This window comes from Sylvia atricapilla, chromosome 6, assembly GCF_009819655.1.
Source record: "Sylvia atricapilla isolate bSylAtr1 chromosome 6, bSylAtr1.pri, whole genome shotgun sequence".
NCBI lineage: Eukaryota > Metazoa > Chordata > Aves > Passeriformes > Sylviidae > Sylvia > Sylvia atricapilla.
In genome coordinates this window covers 29,950,237-29,974,799 of record NC_089145.1, presented here as the reverse complement: position 1 = coordinate 29,974,799, position 24,563 = coordinate 29,950,237, and the positions used below count along the sequence as shown (strand labels likewise).

Genomic DNA, 24,563 nt, shown 5'->3' with positions numbered 1-24,563 from the left:
TAATGCAAGCATTTCCCCCCTGTGTTCTTGTGCTGCCAAAGAGTTAATGCAGCCAGAGAAAGGATTTTAATTTATTTTTACTACCTATGCTTCAAATTTTTAAATTTGTTTCTTACAATTCTTCCTCGGGCAGTTTCCTGAATTTGGCGAGATCCTTCTGGGTGGAAAAACACATTTTTCAGAGATTTTCTTTCCCTATTTTCATACTGAAGCTGCAGACAAATACTTCCTTTGATAGCTGTGTTTGATTTCCTGCACTGCAGGGATGTCCTGTCAGCGTCCAGATCCAGCAACAGGCACATGGAGGTTACATCCCTCAGCTGATGGGGTGTGTGTGTTTACTTGTTTTTGTTACGGGTTTCTTTGGACGAGTGAATATGAAGAACTGGTACTGCAGGCTCACCAGCCAAGGCGCACTGTGCCATATCGCGTTCCCGACCGGAGCCAACACTCCAGGCGTTTGGGGATCTTCTAGGGCAGGGTGTTCCCGGCGCTCACCTGGGCACACGCGGGCAGGGTCCGGTTCTCCGGGGCAGTCAGGTGCCTCCCGGGGGCTCGGTGCCCCGCGTTGCCGCGGAGCGCTGTCCGGGCCGGGGGCAGCGGCCGGCGGCGGCGGGAGGGCGCGGGGCCGGCCCGCGGGCGGGGGAGGCAGCGCCAGGCAGTGCGGAAAGAGTTAAGGGAAGGTGGCGGGGCAGGCTGGCTGTCGGGAGCGAGCATGTGCAGATCGAAACCGCATCCATACTACGGGCGAGTGTCACTGGCACACTTCACCTCGGCCGGCCGCGGGGCACCCATGGACACCGGTGAGGACGCGAGCCGCGGCCGGGCGCGGGGGGCCGAGCGGCGGCAGCGGGAGCCGCCCGCGGCCGCTGCCCTCACGGCCGCTGCCCTCACGGCCGCCCCGCCGGGGCCGAGCGCGGCCCGCGGCGGCCTCGCCTCAGCCCAGCGGCGCGGGGGATGCGCCGCCCGGGGCGGAGGGCGGGGATGGCGCCCGGCGCCGATGGTTTCGCTTTCTGGCGGCGGGAGGGCCGTGCCGCCCCGGGCGGGTGCCGGCCGGGACGAGACAAAGGCGGGCGGCCGAGCGGCGGCTTCCCCGGCGGGCAGCGGAGTGTCGCCCTCTCCCGGGAGCGGCGCGGCCCCCGAGGCCCGGCCCCGCCGCCCCCCGCAGCTCCTCGGGGCCGCGGCGCCCTGCGTGCCCGGGGCGTTTGGCTCCGGAGCCCCCGACCCCGGCTGCGAAGTTTTCGGGGCTCTGGGAAAGCATGGTGGAAGCGTTCTTGAAATCGGCAGTGCTTTTCCCTGGACAGTGCCCTTTTTTTTTTTTTTTTTTTTTTTTTTTTTTCCTCCCCCCCCCTCCCTCCCCGGGCCCCCGAAAGGAGAGAAATCTCTGGAAACATCTTTTTGCATTGATTTCTGTAAAACTTTATTCCAGGCAAGGGGAAATAGCTCTGAATGAGCCCAGCGTTTGCAGAGCAGAACTGGGAGGTCTGGGCTGGCTCTGGTCCGTTCAGTGACTTTTCTGCAACCTTGTGAATTACTCCATTACTCCTGTGTGTAAAGCCAGAGGTCAGGGATACAGATACTATAGCCGGCTAAAAATGGGAGTTTCTTTCTTTCTTTCTTTCTTTTTTTAAAATTTAAATTGGTCTCAAGATGTTTGCTCTTGTTCCATTTTTGGTATGGAAAAATATTCAGAATAGCTGAATTTTTGCAAAATGGAAAATCCGTTTTTTTCTTTTTGTTCTCCATTCACTCATTTACTCTAGGGTTTTGCAAATTGTTTCTAGGATACTTAGGAGTAGGGATGCTGCGGAGGCTGCCCTGTCCTGTTGATCTTAGGCTGGACTGTTACACTGGGACTTCCTAGAGAGCAGTTTTTCACATTGCTGATACAAAACTGCTGGGGATGTACAAACTTGTTAAGCCTCATAATTAAACAGCAGATGCAGTAAAACTCTGTTATGTGAAATAATTTGTATTGTTCTCTGGCATTGTTCATTTGACAGGTTTTTCCTGTTTTCTTTTATTTCTGAGGAAAAAAGCAGTCCCTGCAGGAACTGATTTTTTTCACAGGCAAGGTGGTAACATCTCCAGACTTGTGTGCATTGGGGATTTGCAGGAAGAACAGATTGCCCAAAGAGCTCCATTCTGTGGTCTCCAGGAGCACAAATGCATTAATATATGTACAACATCAGTCAGACATGGGGCTAGCTACTGTTTGGTGGTAAATAGGAAGTCATGAAAACAAAAATTACCATTAATTATTAGGAAACAGAAAAGGAAGACTTATTGACATGGAGTCCACAATGCCTGTAGGCACTTTCAGCCAGCACTGAGAAAAACTCTGTAGGAAATCCATAACATACTCTTGTGTCCGTGATACATCCTGAAGGTCCTTCTTGAATCCCAGCACCTTGTCCCAGTGAGAAGGTATGACTTCTTCCATGGGGAAATGTCAGTTTTCCTGTGTTAGGTGACAGCAGCTTGCTATTGTGGATAAATCTAGATTTTTCACTAAATTTTAAAGTAGGTATTTTTTCCCTGAGGAATATATGCTCTTGGTGTGTATATCTGAGGATTTCATACTTCTCAGTTGAGGCTACAGCTGAAGAACATGGGTGTTTGTAGAAGGAGAAACTGAGGTACAGGAAGATGACAGGAAGATCATTGTCAAATTGAAACACAAGACTTAACTCCAAATTGTTTGATTTAACTTGTATTATAGCAGCTTCCTAAACAAAGCTCAGCGAAAGTGCTAGAAGCAGCTGATTCAATGTGAAACGTTCTGAGATCCTCTGATCACAGGAATATTAAAAAGTATGTAGTAAGTATAGTCTGGTGGAAAGGAAATGGAGGGACAAGCAGAAGTTGAGGTAATACTGCTTGTAACAGCGTAACTTCTTGCTGAGGCTCCAGCAGCATGTCCATAGCCTTGGTCAGTATTTCTGTTCCCACTCAACTGGAGGCTGATGGTGGAGGAGGAAAACAAGCTGCTTCCTTGGAGAGTTCAAACTTTGGAATTCTTACGGCAAGATCCTGTGGCAGTTTACAGATGTGGTAAGAGGGGTCTAAAACAAGAGGTATGGATAGCACAGATGTGTGGGTTGAGGGTAACCTAGATCTCTGCATTCATATGGAAATGGTACCCAGTAGTGGGGACTCTGCAGCTTTGCTGACAATGTCATAATGTTATGTGGTGCCAAATAGTGAAAGGCAAATTTAACCTTGAAGGGAGATGCAGGTTTCTGGCTTAGAGCTTAAGGCAGGAGAAGGTGTTTGGATAAGGTGATGAACTCAACAGCATGTGGAGTCTTTTAAGATACCTTTTTGCAATCTGTACTTTATTCAGCATCTTGGAGATGTTTGAGGGAGTGAAGATGCAGGGATTCCTTTGCTCTTGTAATTTGTGGATCTGCTTATTCCCACACATCAAGAAAGGGGGAGAGGAGTTGTTTTTCAGCATTGTAAATGTACTTTCAATACCTGTCTGCTTGGTTAAGACAATATCTGTCCTCGGATCAGGTGTTTCAGGGCCGCTGGCAGGCACTGCATTGTGTCCAGGAGGGGTGTTTCTGCTCATGGCATAATTAGTCAGATGAATTTAGTTTTTGTCTCCCTCCAAAGTGTTTGAAATTGAGCTGCAGTTGAGGAATGAGCATGCCGGGAAGAAGATGGTATGGAGGGGGAGTAAGGGGGAAGAGAGGCGACTTTGCGCTCTTCCTGTTTGTGGGTGGGGGGAGGAGGGGAGGAATCCCCAACTTTTTGCTATCATCACGTGCTTTGCTGGCAAGTCTTGTTTGTATCCTCAGAATCATACCTCTTACAGAGTCTGGGGCCAGGCTTTGTAGGTTTCTCTTTTCCGCAGCATGGGATGGTCACTAAGCGTATCTCTGTGCAACTTGTTTGAAGAGTCCTTTGCAAGTTTTGGAGCTGCGTTACTGGCTTGTGTGCTTTCTTGTGCTCCTTGTCCGTGGTATGCACTTGGTATCTACTCTCCTTGGACTAAAGAACTTCCCTTCTTATTCAAGTCATTGAGCTGTGTTGCAAGAAACTGCATGAAATTTTAATAAAATGATCTGCAGGAGATTCGATGAGGTTTTAGGCAAAATAGTCCTTTCCGTTAAGCTGTCTGACAACAGAAAGAAGTTTTTTATTGTGGAAATGGATGATTGGAAAGCATCCTGAAAAAGCTTTTAAAGAGAAAATATATTGAGGAGTCTTAAAGAGTGGTGGTGTGGAGACCTTGTTCTGATGGTGAAATCATAGAAGTAATGGAAAATGTTATTGTTGAAATTGTACATTAGGATTCTTTGTTTCTGAATTGCCTTCAACGAATGCCATGTTTATGAAAATGAAATTAAGTTCTTGTTTTGTTTCTTTTTTCAGTTTCAGACAGAGGAGAGATAACAACAATGCTAATTAAAGGGCAGCAATGATTCATTCCTTAGGGCTAATTATTCTCTAGGAAATGGGTCAATTACTTAAAGAAATTGTTTGCCAGCAGGAGGTAGGAAAAGCCTTTATTCCCACTCCTCACTATCCTTTTGCAGGAAGCACTTCCTACCTCCTTAGCAGTTGCAGTACCCTGTTAAGCTTTCAGATGCCAGAGCCATGTCCTGCAGATGGGGAAATGGCACTCGAGCAAACTTATATATGGTCACTTCTGTTCTGCATGTTCCTGTGTAGCTGCAGATGAGGCAGTGTCCAGTGGTGTTCCTGGGTTGTTTCAGGAGTGAAAGAAATGAAGTTGAACAATACAGATGGGAGTTCTGTTTCAAAATTTGCTTGATGTCAAAGGTAAAGAAGGTGAAGGTGAAGAAGTATGGTATATATCCTTACTTCTTTTGAAAGAAGTTTGATCATCTAGTTAACTAATGTTTTCCAACATTAAAGGTTGTGGCTTGCTTGGTACAGGTTTTTAAAGGATCCCATCTCAGATCTGCTTCCTGTATGTGTTTTAGTGTTCTCTAGTGGCTTTATCACCTGACCGTGCTGCTTGCTTTAGCTCTGCAGGCTCAGTACAGACTGTGGGTGAGGGAGCAGAGCGCTGGTTAGCCGTGTACGTCAGAAACAAACTGGTCTGCTTTTCACATTTCTGTTATGATATGTGAGGCAGGACTATCCAGATGGTTCCTGAGTTCCTAGGTAAGGTGGTTGTGCAGGCAACTACAAAAAGCCTTGAAAGAAAGCCAGACTGGGCAAAGGCTTTGGCTCTGCAGGAGCAGATTACCAGCATCTGTGCCAATTCAGAACAACGCTCTCTTTCTGGTTAGTCAGGGCACTACATTCCTGGTTGTAAATGATACACCCAATAATGTCTACTGTGAGCCAGAGCTTATGCACCTTGCAGTCCAGCTAAAATGAGTGTAAAAGGCTTTACAGGTGCATGCTGCTCCTTAACATGTCCTCAGAGGTGAAATAAAAGCTAGACTGCTTTAGAGATTTGTTTATAGGCGTATCTGAATGAGCATACCTATCAGTTACTAGGTCAGAGGTGTCTAATCATTGCATAAAAGAGGGAAATGTTTTACATTACACTTTCTTCTGTTCTGGATTTTTGTTGGTGTCTGTGCACAAGAGGCCACAACCTTCTTTCAAAACTCCCCCGCCTTCACAGGCTTCTGTTAAAGCTGGATTAAATGACTGAGGGAATCTTCCCTACCACAAATGCTGTCTTGCTTTCATTGCGTAAGATCCAAGCATTAGGAGTCACTAGGCGGGTATTGACAGCATAGAAGCTGCTGTTTGACTTCTTCCTGGCTGGATCTTTGCTCTCAGGTGCGCTGTTTATTGAAGGTAACCTATATGAAGGACTTTTGTGGAGCACCTCTCTGTCCTGTTCTCATGATTCTGCTGGGAGCATGATGAAGTACTTCTGAAGCGGGGTACTCTCTCTTTAGTATGGGTAGCTCTGGCATAGTGCTGTGTGTACTGCCAAATACCTTCTGGAATTGGGGAGTCTGTTTGGTTTTTATTTCTTTCATTCAGAATACAGGCACAGATGATGATCCAACTCATTTGGCTCCACCAGCCTAATCTGGACTGAGAAATCTTGGCTGGGGCTGTGTCTATGCAGAGCTCTAGGTAGTCATTCCTCTCTGCTTGCAGCAAAGTATTCCTGATTGTAGTGGTATATTTGGCTGTTTCCTCTCCTGCTAACTGACCTGGCAAAGCCAGACTTGCTTAACCCATGGGACACTTTGAATCACGTATTTTCTTTGTATTTTGTGTCAGCAGAGGCTTATGGTAAGGATGCTTCCAGTAAGTTCTAGAAGAAGAATTATTTATTTTTATAATTTCTGGCATTTTTACGATGTGTATAGTTTCCCCTAGTGGTATGGTAGGTACCATGTGATTTATTTTATTTTGATCCAGCAGTTCTTTCCAAGGCACACCTCACAATTAAGCTTTTAATTGGAAGTGGACTTGTACAGGAGCGTCAGGATGTAGGGCACTGTTTATGCTTGAATGTCTTACTAGGGAGAGAAGAGCTGCTGTGAAGGTAATGTAATGATTCCTTAGCAATAGCTTGGTTTTCCTTTGTTGCTTAATGCTTTACCATGGAGATGAGATACTTTCCAATCCATCAGCCTCAGGCACTTGAGCTGACAGAGGTTAGCATAGTATTAGGAGTGCACCGGGCAGCTAAGCCATTTCCTGTGCAATAATAAGGTGCATATAGAAAGAAGGCAATTCATTTCGTTATATTATGTTGTCTTTTTAAATTGTGATGTATGAAAGGTCAACTTCTAGAATCCAGGTCCTTTTCTTAGACAGTTACTCCAAGTTAGGCTATGCTGTCTTTTGTGTGGGGCAGTGGGAGTAGGTTTTTTGTTTTATTTTTTCTTTCCCCAGCTACTTATCAAACATAGAAAGTGGGAAAGTGTCACATTCTGATGCGAGAAATGTAGTTTCCTTGGTTTGAGAAACAAGGACTGGACAATGTCATGACAATGATGAACATTTGCTATGATTACGTTTGGAGTACTAAAAAGCTGTAAGTGCTAAGACCAGCACTTTCACTGCATCTTTCATTTGCGAATCTCTCTGTTTTTAATGAATTTTCAGTGTGTCTCTGTGAGGCTGGTATTATTAGTGTCATTTTGCAGACAAGTAGATAAAGTAAAATGCTTGTGTAAGCACATTCAGCAAGCCAGGAAAGGCAGGAATAAAATTCAGGAATACTAATGTTTTATCCTGGTTTTGAGATACTATCTTGTACTTTTTTTCCCAAAAAAGAGACACAAATTTTGGTAGCTTTCCTGCCCCCATCCCCCTCTTTTTTTTTTTCCCATTGGGTTAGGCTGCATAAAAGCGAGACATTATTATGCAATATATCTAAATGTGCATGTGATAGTTGAAAAAATGGTAATCAGATAAGTTGCCAGGCAACAGTAGCCTGCCTTCAATTACCAAAACGCCAGTGAGTATGCTTTCATGATATAACATGGGTTCTGCACTTCTTCATAAAGAAAGTGTAGGTGGAGTTTTGTTAAGAGTTGCTCCTTTTTAACTCATCTCCTGCTTAATCTGCCATATTGTGAGATCAGATTTGACTCCAGTTTTAGAGAAAAGTATTCACCAAACCTGAAATCAACAACAAAGTTAGATGAGCTCTCAAAGATAATGAACGGTATGTGAGCATGTATGAGTAAATAACCATTCCCTGTGATGGGTCTGTGAGTGTTTGACGGTTCAACAGCTTACAACGGGTAGGTCAGAGCTCATCCTTGGGACCATCAAAATAAGAAAATGGGTGAGAGATTTTTGTTAAAAGGTAGATGACAGGAATTTGTGGCAAACTGTAAGTATTAAAACACTCACAGTGGCCCCTTAGCCCAAAAATATTGAGGGCCATGGCAGTTCATGAAAATATGAAGTAAATCCAGCTGGTTCATTTTCATTGCCTTTGCAGAAGCAGAATGGAAGGACCATAAGCAGAGATGAGTGTAGAGAGAGGAAAAAGTCATAGTCTAATAATGGAAGACAGCATGAGGGACTTCAGTTGTGTGTTTGTTTGAAACCTAAGTATAATTTCTTTTTCGAAGATGTTGCAAGATAACAACAGCAAAAAAATAAAAGACTCTTGGAAGTTATTTAAATGCATTTTGATTTTGGCAATAAATAGCCACAGAAGCATTTGCAGAGACTGTAGTTGTGCAGGCATCTGCCCAAGCCTCTTCAGCTGTTGGGTGGTGGCATGGCTTTTAGAAGAAATCTGAAACTCCAGAGATTTAATGTGCTTCTCAGGGCTTTGACAGAATTTTCAGTAGAGATAAGGGACCTACCTAGATATGTCTAGGAAAGTTGTTGTTTTACAGAATTGGATTTCAAGTTTTTTTGGTTTTGGGTGTTGTCGTTGTTGTTGGTGGTTTTTTGTTGTGGTTTGTTGTTGTTGTTGTTCCAGAAGGAGAAAAAGGCATTTGCATTTCAGGAGATGAGGGACTGTGTCCTACTCTGTCTCTCTGCAGTATTTCAGTCCAGTGTAGGAACACGTTCAGAAGTCCTCATCAAGAGACATGGTGGGACTTCAGTTAAAAGGGAATCTGCATCATCCTCTATGTAAATCCTGCCAAAACAGGGCGAGTTTCTGAGAAGACACATACTTTCTGTTTCCAAATTTGGCACTTTCTTCCCAGGAGAATCTCAGATAAGTCATGGAGCAATGTTGTGACTTGATTTTTCTGTTGCACAACTAACTAGAGTTAATTGCATGGACCTGAGCTTTCTTTGTAGAGAACTGTAGATATAAGGAAGGGATGTAAATAGTAAAGTAGACAGCTGAAGGAATGCACAACTAACCACTTTCCAGTTAGGAATTTGCTTTCCTTTTATTTTGCTTTTCTTTGTATTCTCATTTGATGAGCACTACTGCTAGATTAGGCTCATGTGCAGTCCCTAACCTGCTGACACCAGGAATGTTGGTGTCTGTGTCAGAGGAACACTCAGAGCAGGAAGTGCTCTGGGAAGTTGGAGATTTTCGTTTTTAACTATTTTTGTGTATGCAAGTGAATGTTCACACTACTCTAACTTGTTTTTTGTTTGATTTTCCCTTCTTAAAAACACTACACATTTTAAATCATTATTTTGACACAGAAAGTCCATTTATATACAAAAAAATTTCCAAATCCCATTTTCTGACCAGCTTAAGCTTTGTATTAATCATGTGAGCCTTAAGGTCAAATCTTTCTCTTCAGCTGTACTGCTCTGCTCACGTGTATTATGACATAGCTTTTACTAATGAATATTTTGTCAATGAGTGTTTTCTTTCAAGTGTAGATACATTTGCAACCAAAGGTATGGTTTCTCCAGCACTTTGAATTCAAAGTAATGAAGTATTTTGTGAAAAGGGAACTTCTTCCTGCTGAGCTGTGTGCTGTGAGCCAAGTCTGAGAGATGATGATACAGCTGAAAACTACCAGGCTTTAGGGTAGCATGGGGTAGCATTCAGAGGGCTGATGAGTTCCTTGATGTGGCTCCAGGTGAAGTCCCATGGGTGGCCTGAGCTCTGGTGCCAGGGAAAGGGATGGACTGAGTAGGACTGTGTTGTTCTAAACTTAGGCTGGCGTGAAGCCTTTTGTAGTGTTTGTGTTTCTGCATTAAGGAGTTGGGAGTGTGTTGCAGTTGCTTATTTTGTATGATTTTGTTCCTCAGTCTTTTACATATCAAATTATAGACAAGTACATCTATGTAAAAAGCATTGTCAGTGTTCTTGTGATTCTAGGGAAATGCCTTTTGAAATTTTGTTTGCATATGTCTGATAAGCAGTTCAGTAGAAATCTGTGTCAAATATCCAACTGTGGCAAAATGCATATAAGGAAAATGGATTACGTGCAGATAATTTTTAGGAACATTGATGTGACAACAATTTATACCAGCTAGACAACAAATCCTGGTCTGATATACAAATATGTAGCTAGTAAAATTGCAACTATTTCTCATTATGAGAGAGACTTCAAAGTAGATGCAAGCTTCAGTGCATAGGCAGAAGATGCTAGATGTGCCTCAATAATACCCATATTACGTTGATTTAATTAGTGGGTTTATGCTATTCATTGCTACATTAATCTCATTGGGAAGAGTTTTTGGGGTGAGGTTTAGTTATTTAATTTGCATTTTTAATTGGAGTGGTGTTGTAGTTCAGTGTCATTCAAATAAAAGCAGTGTCGGTTTGTTTTGTTTATTAAGGAAAACATGTCTCTCAAATTCCTCTTGGATTTTGGTACTCAGAAATGCTGAGATTCACTAGGATAACGTGAAGAAGTCATTTGTTACACAGTCTGACACATAAATGTCCTTGCTTTAACTTCTTCATATGCAATTAATCCAGAAAAATGCTATGTATAGACAAGCCCTTGGGTTGTAAGATCTGTGAGGCTGATGTAAATAAGGTGTTGGATACTTGCGTGTTGACGCTGTCACCTCGAGGCATGACTTCTGTGAAAATCAGGAATGTGGCATCCTAAATGTCAGTATTTGAAGAGAAGGAGAGTCCCAGCTCATGAGTTCCACTTGCTTGGATCATACAGCTGTGCTGACTGAGCCCCAACATGGAGGTGAAAGGCAGTCAGATCACTGGAGCAGGGACATCAGTGCCAGTGCGCCCAGGAACAGGTTGGGGTGCTGGGTGGGTGGCAGTGGCAAGGGCCTGCTTACATGAATGGGGAAAAGAGAAAAGAGAAGAAAAGCGTGTTGATTGGAGAAATGAGGATGAGAGAATTTTTGGGAAGATAAGGAGGTAATGTTAGGAGAGATAGGATGGGGGCAGAAAGGTGTCAGCAGTGAAGCTTACTTAAAAAATTGAGACACTGATGGGGAAAACAGAGGTAAAGCAATTTCTGGTAGACCTTCCAAGGGTTAATTGAGACCTTGGCTGAGATGGTGGCAGTGAACCTTTGGTCACTGACTCCAGTGAAGTTGCTCTGTGTGTTTGCTGTGGCTGAGATCCAGAAGGACAGTGAAGAGCAGAGAGGCTGAGCCTCACCCAAGGAGGGGCAGCTGTCAGGGTGCCGCCCTGGGCAAGGGGCAGGTACAGGTGCTGTGTGGCAGCTCTGAAGAAGTCAGGTCTTGTGCAGGAGTGTGCACTTGTGAAGAAGTCAGTCAGTGCAGGACCCAATGTACTGGAGCTAAGCTATCCATACACATAGCTTGTTCAGTGTTTAAAACCTCTCTTGCATTGTGCTGTATCAAGATTAAAATGTACTTTTTTTGGTTTAGGAAGGCTGTCTGGTTGCTGTATTAGCTGTTGGTCACACGCAGCTGGGCTGAAAACAGCTGGCATCTGAAACCCCGTGGACCTGCTGGAGACAGCCTAGTCTACCTGCGGATGTTGTGAATTAGGAGCTGGCCAGAGAGTGGGAGAGCTCCAGGATCCCTCCCCGGAAAAGGTAAGGTCTAGAGGCTAAAACTGGTGGGACTGCACTTGCAGACCAGAAAAACAGAGCAGTTGTCTGAGGACAAAGCTGACTGCATTGTAGATGGGACTTTGGAAATTTAGGTATGTAGAATGCAAAGTTATTTCCATCAGTTTAAACCTCAAGTTTCTTTTCTGGAGGTGTAAGATTGCCATTTGCACACATCACCCTTGATTTCTGTCTGCTGTGAGTCACATCATTCCGATTGCTAGTAATTTATTCAGTCAAACTTTTCAGTGTTATTGTCTCTTTAAAACCTCACACTCTAGCCTTAGGCAGTTAAAACAATCAGGACAGTGGAGCAGTATCTCTGAGCTAAACCAGAGCAGTAGGTAAAGAGCAGGGGGTTGCTGTCGCCTGTGAAAGCACAGGTGTGAGTCGGATGATGAGGAATCTATTCCTGGCCCTAACAAGCAGTGTAGTCTCTGCACCTGATTCACCAGTGTGTTACTCTCTTAATCTTCTTAGCCTCATCTTGCCACTCTCCTGTATGCTGTGGCAGTTACACTTGCACAGAGTGCATGTGAAATACTATCAGTTTGGAAGGGTGATTTATATCCCAGAGCAAAAGCTTATATTGATACTGGTTAGTGGGGCGAACACTGTGGGACCAGAACAATTTCCAGACTCTGCAGCATTTTTGACACTCTTTGATTCTGCAATATATGGCGTGGTTCAGGCTACAATATTGTTTTCCCTATTGTGGATCAGCTTTCCTGGGCAGTTGTACAGTACTTTATTTCTAGTTGGGAACCCACTTTGAATATGTAGATGCTACATGCATAAACTTCAGATACATGTAGCACTGTCATTCCTCCCTCTGTCCTGTCTCAGGTGTCTCATTACCCTTTCCTAGTTGTAGTGCCCAGGAGATCCTGTGTTGGGCTATTCTGTACCCACTCCTCTGGATATTCTTGCTGATAGACCCCTGGTCCTCTCTGAGACTGGGGAACAGCAGATGCTGAAGGAAAGCAGTAGACTTAATTGTGGCGGTGCTAACAGTGTGGCTAAGCAGGTCAGCTCCCTCCTAGAGCTCCAGCTGTGATTTTGGTGCCCATTGTGTAGCTGATTACAGGGCTTCAGTTGGTCACCAAGTGTCATCTATTGAGTGGCAAAGTCCAGACTACTGCTGCAATGTTATAACAAAGCAAGCGTCAGTGGCTTTCCTGAGAAGGCAGCTGGTGATGGACTGAGCTTTGTATGAGTCCAGCTGTTATGTCAGTGATGCAGTCATGAGTATTTCTGAAGAAAGCTGTGTTTGGCAAGTGCTCTGGTGTGTGGTGCTATTGCTGTGAGTAGAGCAAATGCTGCTTCTTGCCTGTCCTCAAGAACCATCAAATGTAGTTCAGAAGTCTCCTGTTACTGTTAAAACAAAAACTGAGCATTGTATGGGCAAAAGAAAACACAGATCCATTGGCAGCGGACTATGAATTATTCATTCCTGCAATGCCTCCTGTAGGTTCCATCCACTCAGGTGTTTCAGGATGCTGTCTGTTGGAGATGCAGACAGATCTGCTTTCAAAGCCATGGGGACAAGACCCTGCAGACTTGATCACCACTCTTGAACTTGTCTTTCATTAAACTGGCTTGGGCATTGTTCATTGTCCTCATCCTTGAGGACACAGAAGTAACCTCTTAATCATCCCATAGGCTGTTGGTAGAAATACTTGTAACACCAATGAACTTGGGACACATCTGGTAATGCCAGCCTGGAATTGTTTGTGAGGTGAGGGCAATGAATTAGGAGCAAGATGGAAGCCCTGACTGCTCTGGCCTATTTTGCAAAAGGGAGGTGGGAGAGCTGCAGCTTTTGTGTAGCATTGCTTTGGTTTTTGTAAGAGAACTTAGACTACGTCAGTTTGTTCCTAGCTCCCTCTTGCTGAGAAGCCAAACTGTCCTCTGTTAAAAGTTCCCTGAACGGAGGTAGGATTTTTCTGGCCATGCAGAATGCTCTAATGGAGATGAGTGTATTTAAATGGCTGTTTGGGAACATCTGCAACACATAGTTTTTCTAAACTCATTTACTAGTAGGCATTTGTCTATGTAATACAGCTGGCAGTTGAATTCAAGAGGCACTGAAGACTTACAGAGCTGCAGAGGCTCAATTCTCCTCCCATTCTTCAGTGAACTGCTGCTGTGGGCTCAGGTAAGATGTGCCCACTGTGAGAGAAAGTGTTGGTGAAGGTTTGCTCAGAAGCTGTTCTTCAGCGTAAAATGCACATACTTAGGGACAGAGGGGTTTTAAATATTTTTTTGCCTTTTTTATTCCCACTGGTTGGTATGAAGATTCCTTCTGCCATTTTGCATACCCAGGTTGCACTGTCCATGCCATAGTGCAGATTTTTGGGCATTTTCCCTATTTTCCTTCAGCATCTCTCTGCAGAAGACCAACTGCAAGAGTTGCTCTTGGCTTTTAGGCTTTCACTGAGATGTATTCTGAGTTTTAGTGTGGGAAAAGCTACCCATAACTAGCAACAGCTGTAGAAATGATGGTCTTCTTAAAGGAGAAGTTCAACCTTTGCATTTACAGCTGTCTTGTAATGTGTCCTATTGCATTTTGAGAGCACTTCAAATGTTCTCAGAGATCTTCTTGGTAAGGAAGGGAATGTTACTTCTGTCTAAACAAGACACTGTAGCTTGTGTTTAGAACAGTTTTCAGCTTCTCATTATGTCAGCCAGCTGGATATGCTCTAGAGTGAGTCACCTTTGGAGTTTTCTTAGTCCAGATGCTGAGGGAAGCTGTGGAGGCTAAGATAAAATCCCAGACTGCGTTTGAAGAGTCCCCACTAAAAAAAGTGGTGGATGCATGCTGAGGGGAATGACTGCCCTTCTGGGTTGAGAGGCTGGGTAGATTTCACAAAGAGAGCTGCCAAGGAAGAAAGGGTTGCTTCTGAAGAAGGTAAAATGTGTTTGTCATCCTATGGTCTTGACCAAAGTGAAAGGTGATAAACTAGAAGCATACCTTTTCTTTGTTTTTCATCAGTGAAAGAAGTAGACAAACAGAGCACGCAATGGATTTGTGGTTTCCATAGTGATGTAGTTATGGAAGCTTTTGTGCTGCTGAGCTTTGCCCTCACTGCAATCACACTTGAAGGCTATGAGTGTTCAGCTTTCCTGCCAGAGAAATATAAGTATGTATCAAACATGGACCTGGCTGAAAATGCAGCTGCATTTTCACAAATTGTTATGTGTGCTATGTTACCTGAATATGTGGATGTTTAGAAGCTCCGCTCATTTCTCCTTTATCTGTTGTTCTGCATTGGAACAGTGCATCCAGCTATACTGATACCACAGTTCTTGCTGCACCAGGCAGTGATATATTGATCTCTGTCCTTTGCTTTCTGTCATCTGTATATATGCACACATCCCACAACACTGGTGCCTGTGATTCTGCAGCCACACTGATCTCAAACATACACTGGTCAAGAAACATATGTTTGACCAGTTAGTGTTAACTCTTTTGGGTTAACAAACAAACAAACACTGCCCTGTGAAACTTGACAGGTGAACTTCATGCTGTTCATAGGCATCAACTCACTTGTCCCTGTATCTGACATTAAATCATGCTTTATTTTAATGACCGTTTTGAGAGTGTTTTAATAGTCAAAATACTTGACCCTTGTGGAATTTTTGCATGTGGAGAGAGCTGTTTCTGACTGTAAATGGTTGATTAATTCTGAATTTTTCATCATCTTAGTGATGAGATTTCCAGTGAGTCCTAGAGGCAGGGGAAGGAAAATGCTCCACGTGAATGTTGCGTGTACACATCAGGCAGTTATGCACATACTAGTCCTGCACACACATTTGCATTGTCTAGTCTTCATGATTCACAGGCATTTGTGCCTCATCTTCTTCTTTTTTACTAGTACTGCTGCTGGATGCTTTCTTGCTGTCTCCCTGAGCAAATCTTCCTTACCTTCAGCATTTGTTTTGCTTGTCTCATGGATGTAATGGGTCATCTGTTCCCTTTATAGAAAGGAACATTAATTATTTTCAGAAGGCTAATTAGGTTGCTAATGAGCAACTCTACTGCAGAAATATTTCCTTTAATTACTCATTCTTAAGTGCTGTACAGAGAAGCATATTGAATATGCTGTTAAATACAAATGCTTGTATCTGGCTTAAAGATGCACCTTCAGGCTTGCTGATAGAAATATTTTGGTAAACTTGGGAATCCATGTGACACAGATTACTGAGAAATGAGACTGGTGCTAAGAGCTGCCTAGTTGTGCAGCCTTTTTGACTGCACCTCAATTTGGCATTTTTGCTAGTGACTGGATGCAGTTGCTCTTTGTATTTCAGTTTTCCTGATGACTTTTGTCAGTATAGGTAGCTATTTTTGCTACTTGCAACCCAATCTATAATTAGATGCAGCCCTCACACCAAATAGTTTAGCCTAATCAGCCAGATGGCAGTCAGAGGCACAGAGAGGTGGAGTGACATGTGCAGGGTCACACTGCAGATCATGGCAAACCTAGTAATAAAGCAGAGGTTTCATCAGTCCTGTGTTAGTTCACTACACTGTTTGCCCCTTGCACTTCTCTTAGGGCCAGCATAGCTCATTACAAGGCTTGCATCAGTTTGCATAGTGCTTCATGAGGCAGTACAGCTGCTCAACAACCCCATTTGGGTAGCCACCACTGACTTAGGAAGGTTCTTTTGCTTCTCCATCTGAGTCCTGTCTTCTACTTGCTTCACTTCTTTGTTGTAGTGATACCAAAATCAATCAGAAAATAAACTTTCTAAGACAATTTGAAATATTAGAAAGCAGGCATTCTTTATTACAGTGCTAGACACTTTCAGAGGATATCTCCTCTGATCAAGTGTGTACCATGGAACTTTACCACAGGGTATTTATTCCATCCTGATTAAACATTCATTACAATGTACTTCCTAACTAATACATAAACATCTCTTTCCCTAGAACTCATTTGCATTCATCTGCCTCCTACTGGAAGACCTTTTGTGGTCCTAGAGGGTCATCTAAAGGAGTCTCTGGTTATAGTTACTGGCCCCAATATGACCATTCCTTGAACTTTTCTTTGAGCATGTGTTGCTTCTTTTGCTTCTTGTTACGTAACTTGCCAAAACTCTGCTATATTCCTACTTTTCTGTTTATTGACTGGTTCCAGCTACATTTATCATCCAATGTGCAAACTTTTGCATTCTTTTCTCTCTCTCTCTTTTTTTTTTTTTTTTTTTTTTTTTTTTTTTGCTAGTTAGTCTTTAAGTTCTATCTAGCAACTTCAAGGGAACTGAAAATTTTTATTCTTTGTATTATGTATCTGTCTCAATGCCTTTTAGAATGCTTTGGGAGAGCTCCTGTAGTCTAGTGGATATTTTAGTTTTAGTACTCCCAGGATGAAAGTTAGAGTGGATCTCTAACATTCCCTCCTTTTTGACTGCTGAGCCTTCATGCAGCTCTGTAGAAGAGCTTCACTTTTTTTCAGCATCCTCTAATGTCCAGTCTGCTCTTAACCAGACTCTTGGAACTTTTTACATACCATGGCTGTACGGGGGAAAATGTGAGAGAAGGCTGCTGAATGGGGGCTGCTTTCCTTTCATGCATAAGAAGGTGCTTCTTTTTCTCTTATATGCCAGTCATTGTATTAAACTCAGCAAGAGAAGGAGGGAAGATCTGTCAATGTTGTGGATGCAGTGCAGAACTTTGCATCTCCTACTGTGCTGCCAGAGTATCAAACTGCAGGTGACTCAGAAGGGCGACTCAGACATAGGAAATACCCAAGAAAACTACTGTCAGCATGGAATGGCAAAAGTCACCCTCCATTTCTTTTCAGGCACAAATGTACACTGCTGCACTTTTATGTGTGCCACATACGCAGCACTACCTTGGCTGAGACACACATTCATTTAAAAGTTCACTTTGCATATGTAATACTTAAGTAAACTTTGCATATCTTTACAGCTGTGGGAACTCTCAGAGACAGTGAAGATGCAGTGAAGCTAGTTGCTTAGCTGCAGTGTAATCTGGCTTCTAAATTAGTACAAGCTTATGCAAAACAAACACACTTGAAAATGCTAGTACTTTGAACACCTAGGCATAGATACTAATTGTTGTACAGATAGTGCTGTTTGGTCTATGTGTAATGTGATGGGTTTGTTGTTGCATGTATCAAGATTAGTTATATTATGGAATGATATTTAGGTTATTTAGCAGGAGACAAAAACTTACATTCTTTCTCACTTTACCAACACTGTATTGCTTAATACCTAGTGATTGTCATAGAAATCCTGGTATGCTGCAGAATTCTGTACGTCTAAAAAGGAATGGATAGCTGACCTGAGTGTGTGTCTCCAGGACTGCCAATAGTGGATGCACAATTCAGGCATGAAAATGGTAACTCTTAAGCACCTTACATAAACATGGACAAGAAAACATATGGTCCCTCTCTGGTTCTATCTGGTATGGGTCACCTGATGTTCTGTTTTTTTGAGCAGATTTTAAAGATGGTTTAAAAAGAATTTAAGGTTTGGGGCTTTTAAAGAGGGCTATTTTTGGTGTCCAGTGTGAGCAGTATCAAACCATTTTACTTAAAACTGAGGAATTCTTTTCTAGTCTTAATACAAGACAGTTCCCAACACACAGATGAGAACTGGCATCTTTGTTAAACTGGCATTTTGCCCAGAGGCATGAGGTGCCTATTGTTGCCCAGAGTGAAAGCAAGATGAAGAAAAACTTGTGTGATAAGGCCTGAAATTACCCTGTGTGACCTCAAGTATTTCACAGAGGTGAATAAATCAGTGTTGTACATGCTTTAAGCGCCTCTAAGAAGGTACTGGAAAGATGGCATCAGGAATGATCAAACTCCACTTTTGTCTTCAGAATGTGCCCATCTCTACCTGCCTTCACAGGCTCTAGTAACCATAAGTGGAGCCTGTAGGGAAACAAAGCTTGTAAGGTACCTTTGTTAAGTGCCTGAAATTCATTCATAATTTTCGACCTCTGTATGCATGTGTGTATGAAATGTTTATATGAAATGCAAAATCTAGTAAAACCGTGTCATGCAAATAATTAATTTGTTAGAATGGTATCATGGTGCAGTAATAGTGTAACGCAGATTACTGGAGGTGAACAAACAAGTCACTGTCAGAAGTGCAGTTGAGTCAGTGAGAGCTCAGTATCTGCTCAAAGGAGGGATCAATTCCTCACTGCTTTAACAGCAACTGCTAAATAACAGTGCCTCCTAAAATAACAACCAGTTGGTTAGAGTGTATCTTTAAACCTTTCTCCAGACGGTAGAATGAAAGCTGAAAACATAGCTTGGGTATTAAGGGTACCACAAATGAAGATCTGGGCAGAAAATACTGTGACCCTGGGAAAACCCTTCCAGTCTGGGAGCTCTGTGGCTAGTCATTAATGGGGCAAGACACTCATGTGATTCAAGACAGCCAGCACAGCTTCACTAAGGGCAATTCCTGCCTGACCAACCCGGTGGCCTTCTGTGATGGAGTGACTCCATCAGTGAAAGGGAGCAAGTATCATTTGTCTGGACTTCTGTGAAGCCTTTGACATGGTCCCCCACAACATTCTCCTCTCTAACTTGGCGAGACAGGGATTTGATGGGTAGACTGTTCACTGGATAAGGAATTGCTCGGACTGTTGCATCCAAAGGGTAGTTGTCAAATAGCTCAGAGTCCCAATGGATGTCAAGGAACAAATGGTGCTCCTCAGGGGTCTGTACTGGGACCCTCTGCCCTCCTAAGGCTCTGCCTGAAATGCTGCATCCAGCTCTGGGATCCCCAGCACAGGAAGGACAAGGAGCTGTTGGAATGAGTCCAGGGGAAGGCCACCAAGTTGGTTAGAGGGCTGGAGCACCTATCCTGTGAAGACAGGCTAAGACAGCTGGGGTGTTCAGCCTGGGCAACAGAAGGTTCTGAGAAGGAAACGTTATAGCACCTTCTAGTACCTGAAGAGGGCTACAAGAGAGAGGAAGAGGGAATTTTTACAAGGGCATGTAGTGATAGGCCAATGACGGGCAGCTTTAAACTGAGAGTAGATTTAGACTGGATATTAAGAAAATCTTTTTTACTTTGGGGGGTAATTAGGCACTGGCACAGGTTGCCTAGAGAATTTGTGGATGCTCCATCCCTGGAAGTGTTCAAGGGCAGGTTAGATGGGACTCTGAACAACCTGGTGCAGAGAAGGCTGCCCCTACTCACAGCAGGCTGGTTGGAACTGGGTGATCTTTGAGGTCCCTCCCAACCAAAACTATTCTGAGATTCTCTTATTCTTGTCTCCTCTGTCAAAATACAAAAGCATAATTACGTGGTAGCTAGGTAAAGCCTTAGGTAACAGTTCAGTGGAAAGAAGCCAGTTGAATTATCCATCCACTGAAAAGCCTCTACTGCCTGTGGATGAGACTCCAGGATGGCAGCTTTGCCTCCATGCTGCAGAGGATGACACACCCGTAGTTGTTTTCTTGTTTGGTTGTGCTTGCCAGGCCTCATGGGGAAACTGAGTCTTTCCAGCCAGGTGCAGAGTACAATAAACTTCCTCTGACAAGCTGACAGAAATTAGTGCAAGCTGGGTACTTGGCAAAAAGAGAAACTAAATATTGAGGTGTTAAGAACAAACTGAACCTCATGGGTGGGAAGTTGTGGTCTTGCCATTTCCTCTTACATGCTCCTGTCTGGTGTAAATGGCCCTTCCAGTGTTTCAGCTGAGGGTGTCCTGTGTTTCATAGCATTCAGCTACAAGGCTGCCATGAGACTTCAAAAATAAGCCTCTTCTGGAAACCAGGTGAAGTCTGTTGAACTCAATAATCCCTTTTCTAAGGAGAGGTGATAGGTTTTACTGACTGAGCTGATATTGAGAGGGAGGTGGAAGTGGGCCAGTAAATTCCAGGTACTCGGGCCATCTTTGGGCTTGAAGCTGTTTGAAGTTGAGTATCATGTTTCTGTCTCTGATCTGACCAAAGTAATAAGACCAAAGTTACTGAAAACATAGTCTGGATCTGCAGTAGCTAATTCTTCCAGGCATGAGCACTTATGTAGCAGTATCGAATTTAGATGGTGGTTTCTGCTACCTATTCCCAATAAGCATCTCTTCTGGAAAGGCCACTTGGGTAGGCATTCAGGCCTGGGGGAAGTATTTTCTTTCAGCTTAGGTGGGGGGACTCTGTGGTACATTCTTCCGGGGCAAATCCCTGGGGATTCACCTGAGGGGTTCAAAGGTTTCCACACATTTATTTTCTTGTGGAGCCTGTAATGGGGAAAGATTGAGCGCATCACGACCCCAGCTGGATGGAGACACTGGGCAACCGACACCTCCTTCTTCACGTTTATGTCTCCACATGTTCCTAAGGCACCGGCACGACCATCACAAATACTTCCATAAATGCAAATTCAGGGTCAGTGAAAGGTATTGTCTTAATTGTCCAGAGAAACATCATTTACTTTTGTAAAGGAAAAAGAAGCTCTGATAGTGAGAACATGAACTTTCTGCATTATGCATCAACATGAGTTATCTATTCTGGAAAGAGCATCTTCCAGAGGCAAGTAAAAGAATACATTGTTATCTTGTCTCTCTTCTGGGGTGGCCAAGGATCTTGGCTAATTAGTGCTTCTGTTTCAGTTATGAGGATGTTTTGTCAGTCACTGGGAATTAAATGAATATGTATAAGGAAAGAGCTGTGCGTGTTTTGTAACATTTTCTTTTTTGAAGCACATAGAATAAGTACAAATACACAAGCAAGAAAATTGCTCTGTCTTCTACTGCAGTAGCTGTGTGTGTGGACTCAAATCCAAGTCCCCTGTTATCATTGTGCTTTGACCTTTTGCAACTGTACCATCTTTCTGCAGCAGAGTGAAAAAATGTCTTCTGTGCAGACTGACAGTTGAGTGAAGAGGTGAGTAGTATTTTACATCCTTACTGAGTTTAGGATTAGAGTTAGCAGTTCTTAAGGACTTTCTTTTTTAAGGTGAAAACTTAATTTCCTTTTTCAGGTGTTTAGAAGTAGGTGGTATTAACATGATGCAGTTACATCTCATGAGCCCTGAAACAGATGCATGTTAGCTGCTATTCACAAGAGATGATTTAGAATTTTTCAGAAGGCTAAATGTCTAAATTGATCTCAGAAAAGGGGTGAATGTGATTTGGATCTCAACTATAAACTGATAGAGCTGTAAAGCAGTCTGAAGCTATGGTATTTTTTATTTCGTGATCTGGGCTTGCGTACTATGAAAGGTAAATTCCTGGACTTCTGGCATTTAGAATATTCTGAAGCAGCCCTGTGCACATACATACAGACTTTTCTGTCTTAAGGAACCCAAAGTGTTGCACTTAGGTTGACTGTTAAATACAGACAAATTTTGAAAATTCTTTCTAGTAATGGAGCAATGCATCTGTTGGGTTTATTGGGGAGACTGTTCAGTAGGACATGGTTATTTGGACACACTGCAGTCACAAAAGGAAATGTGGAAGAAGGGTATCAACATAATATTAAATGGATCTATTTTCAGAGTGTCTCTGTAAAGGCTGAAGTGAGCACACTGTGAGGCTGTGATAAATGATTGGCAGGTTGAAGGTATGAAAAATCCAATAGTAATGTTTGTAGTGTTTGTAAAAGCTCATGTCAGCACAAAAATGAACACTGTCAGAAAGAGGCAGTTATAAGGAGAAAGATGCATCCCCTTCAAGTAGAGTGGAGAAGAGGACAAATCAGCAAATAAAATAGGACAGTATATGAAGGCATCTCTCTATCTTTGTATTTCTATACAGCTGTAGATAGAATTCAAATTTATGTAGACATAGCACATTGATTTGCCTTCATTAAAGCAGATATCTACGGTCCAGTTCAAACTAGAGAACAGTCCAGTGTTGTGTGATTTGGGAGAGAGGCAATAAGAAACTCAGAAACAGTAGGAAAAGAACCAACGTGGCATCTGATCTAGTCTGAGGAGACATCCTTATGACTCAGCTCCCTGGCTCATGAGCTGGGCTGTATGAAACTGCAGCTGGGAGCACATGTCTCAGTTGGAAGAATAGTGCTGGGAAACACTACTGGAACAGTACCTTCATAAGTTGACTGATTGGAAATGGAGGGAGCTGTTGGATGCAACAACAAAAGCTTATGGACCAATGCTGAGTGAAGAAATTGATGGCTGAAAAGAGAAGAATGGCAAATTCAAATTCCTTGAATGGCAGGGAGAAATAAAACAGCCCGGCAAATACCAGTTCTGCATGGGGCCTAAAAGTTGAGTTATTAGGTATTTTTTAATAGAGCTCCTGAGCGTACAACTTGCCACCTTCCAGAAGATTGAGTTTTAGTCATCTTTCCTTTTGGGAAAGCTCTTGTGCTTCCTTCTTGGGACATACAGTACACAGTCAAATGAATAACTTGAAGGGGAGTAATAAACATTAGATGCTCATGGTAAATCTCCTGCTTCAGGTTTACAAAAGAGAAAAACGACAGGTGTGCATAAAACATAAAGATGGTGTCTTTGTGATTGTAACTTGAATGATAAGCTTCCTGATACTTCTAGGAAATAATAGTGCTAAAAATGCCAGCCTTCTTTTGCAAAGATGTAAATAGGAATAAAAGTACCCAACACAGTGGGAAGGTATGTTTGCTGTACAGGAACTAGGCCCTAAACCCCAAGGTTTTGTTGGCTTGTTATTCAGAACAGAGAAATTTGACAAGTCTTTGAAGACAAATTTACCTAAGTGATGCTGAATTGAAATAAATCTGAAAAATATAGTACAAAACTCATCACTAATTTATTTGTGCATACAATGTATTTTCACTTCTGATTAGGTACTTTGCAAACCAGTGATAGCATGATTAATACCCATGGTATAGTAGTTGGTGGGCAGTAGTGGGAAAAACTCTGTGAAACTCCTTAGAGGAGCTGCCTTTCCCAGCTGTTGGCATGGTTGTCTACTTGAGGATCTTGCTGGACGTGACAAGGTGATCAGCAGAATTCTCAGATTGATCCTCTTTTGCCCTTCCTTTTTTAGGATGTTTCTACCTCTGATGCCTGTGTGAAATTGAGAGGATGAGGTAGATGAGGTAACCTTGGAGGCTCTACAGGCATTCTTTTGGTGAAAAAGGATAATTTAGTACTCTGAGACTGCTTAAGTTTTACACTAGGGGTGCTAGGAGGAAACTTGTGGAGTCACAGCCTAGTGAGTAGCAGATAGCACTTCAGAGACCTGATTCTTTGACATCCCACTTTACTTTGAAATAGTAAATGACATCCCATTGAACTTTGAAATAGTTTAATGTTAGGAAGGAAAAAATTGTATACTGAGAAGGAAAATTTATTTGATGTAGAATGGCCACCAAGAGATTTCCAAAAGAGGAAAGTGAGAGGAAACTCTTCATATGACAGTCTTGAGCTATGAACCTGAAGGTGCTTAAAAGTGTGCTCCCTCCTGTTTCATCTGACTTTATGCAGTACCTTCTGCTTGCAGGGTTTAAACCTAAACTCAGCTTAGACCAAGATGTTACGTTTCTTTATGAACTGCAGGAGTTCTGTTCCTTCTAGATGAAGAGTGACTGTAGTTGCTAACTGCAGGTATTTAAACTATTCAGTTACCTACTCTCAGTTGAATTCTGGAAATTTTCAAAGGCTTATGCACCAGTGAAGAGTAATAAAAGGAGAGCGAAACAATTCTTTACAGTTGTGTATATACAACAAGAATTTCCATAAAAGAAGCAGCTATTTTTATGAAATGATGTTTTGACCTTTACCTGTAGCAAATGAGGAGAGACTACTTTGAATCTGTCAGCAATACAGATTTAAGTGACTTGGATTGTGTCAGTATGTTAGCAAGCTAGGATTTTAGGTACTTTAACAGCTTGATCATAGTATTTTTCTCTGCCAAGCTTTATTTTCAATGTCAAAAATGTTTGAATTTTTTTTTTTTCCCCAAATCTGGCTTTCATCCACTTTATCCTGATTCCAGCTTATTTACGAAGATTGTTCAGAAGTGCTGAGCTAAGCATATTTATTTGTTACTGATACTGACCTTTGTGAGTGGACCAATTTTGTATTGTAGGTTGAAGCAGAGTGGTTTATTTGGTTTCCATTTTGCTTTGGAAAGATGAGGCATTTGCTGAGAAGAAAAAACCCTCACCTTTCCAAAAACAACTGTGTCTGAATTTCCAAAAAGCTGTAAGAGACCAG

At 42.7% G+C, this 24,563-nt stretch overlaps 1 protein-coding gene across 1 annotated transcript in view; it reads left to right on the top strand.

Annotated features, from left to right (window-relative positions):
- Nucleotides 1–671: 671 nt before the first annotated feature.
- The window catches only part of TMEM229B (transmembrane protein 229B), a 35,835-nt gene continuing 11,943 nt past the window's right edge, over nt 672–24,563 (top strand). The window contains exons 1-2 of the mRNA XM_066321373.1: nt 672–803; nt 11,215–11,384. The gene's annotated coding sequence lies outside the window, so the exon portion shown is untranslated. The remainder of the gene's footprint in view (nt 804–11,214; nt 11,385–24,563) is intronic.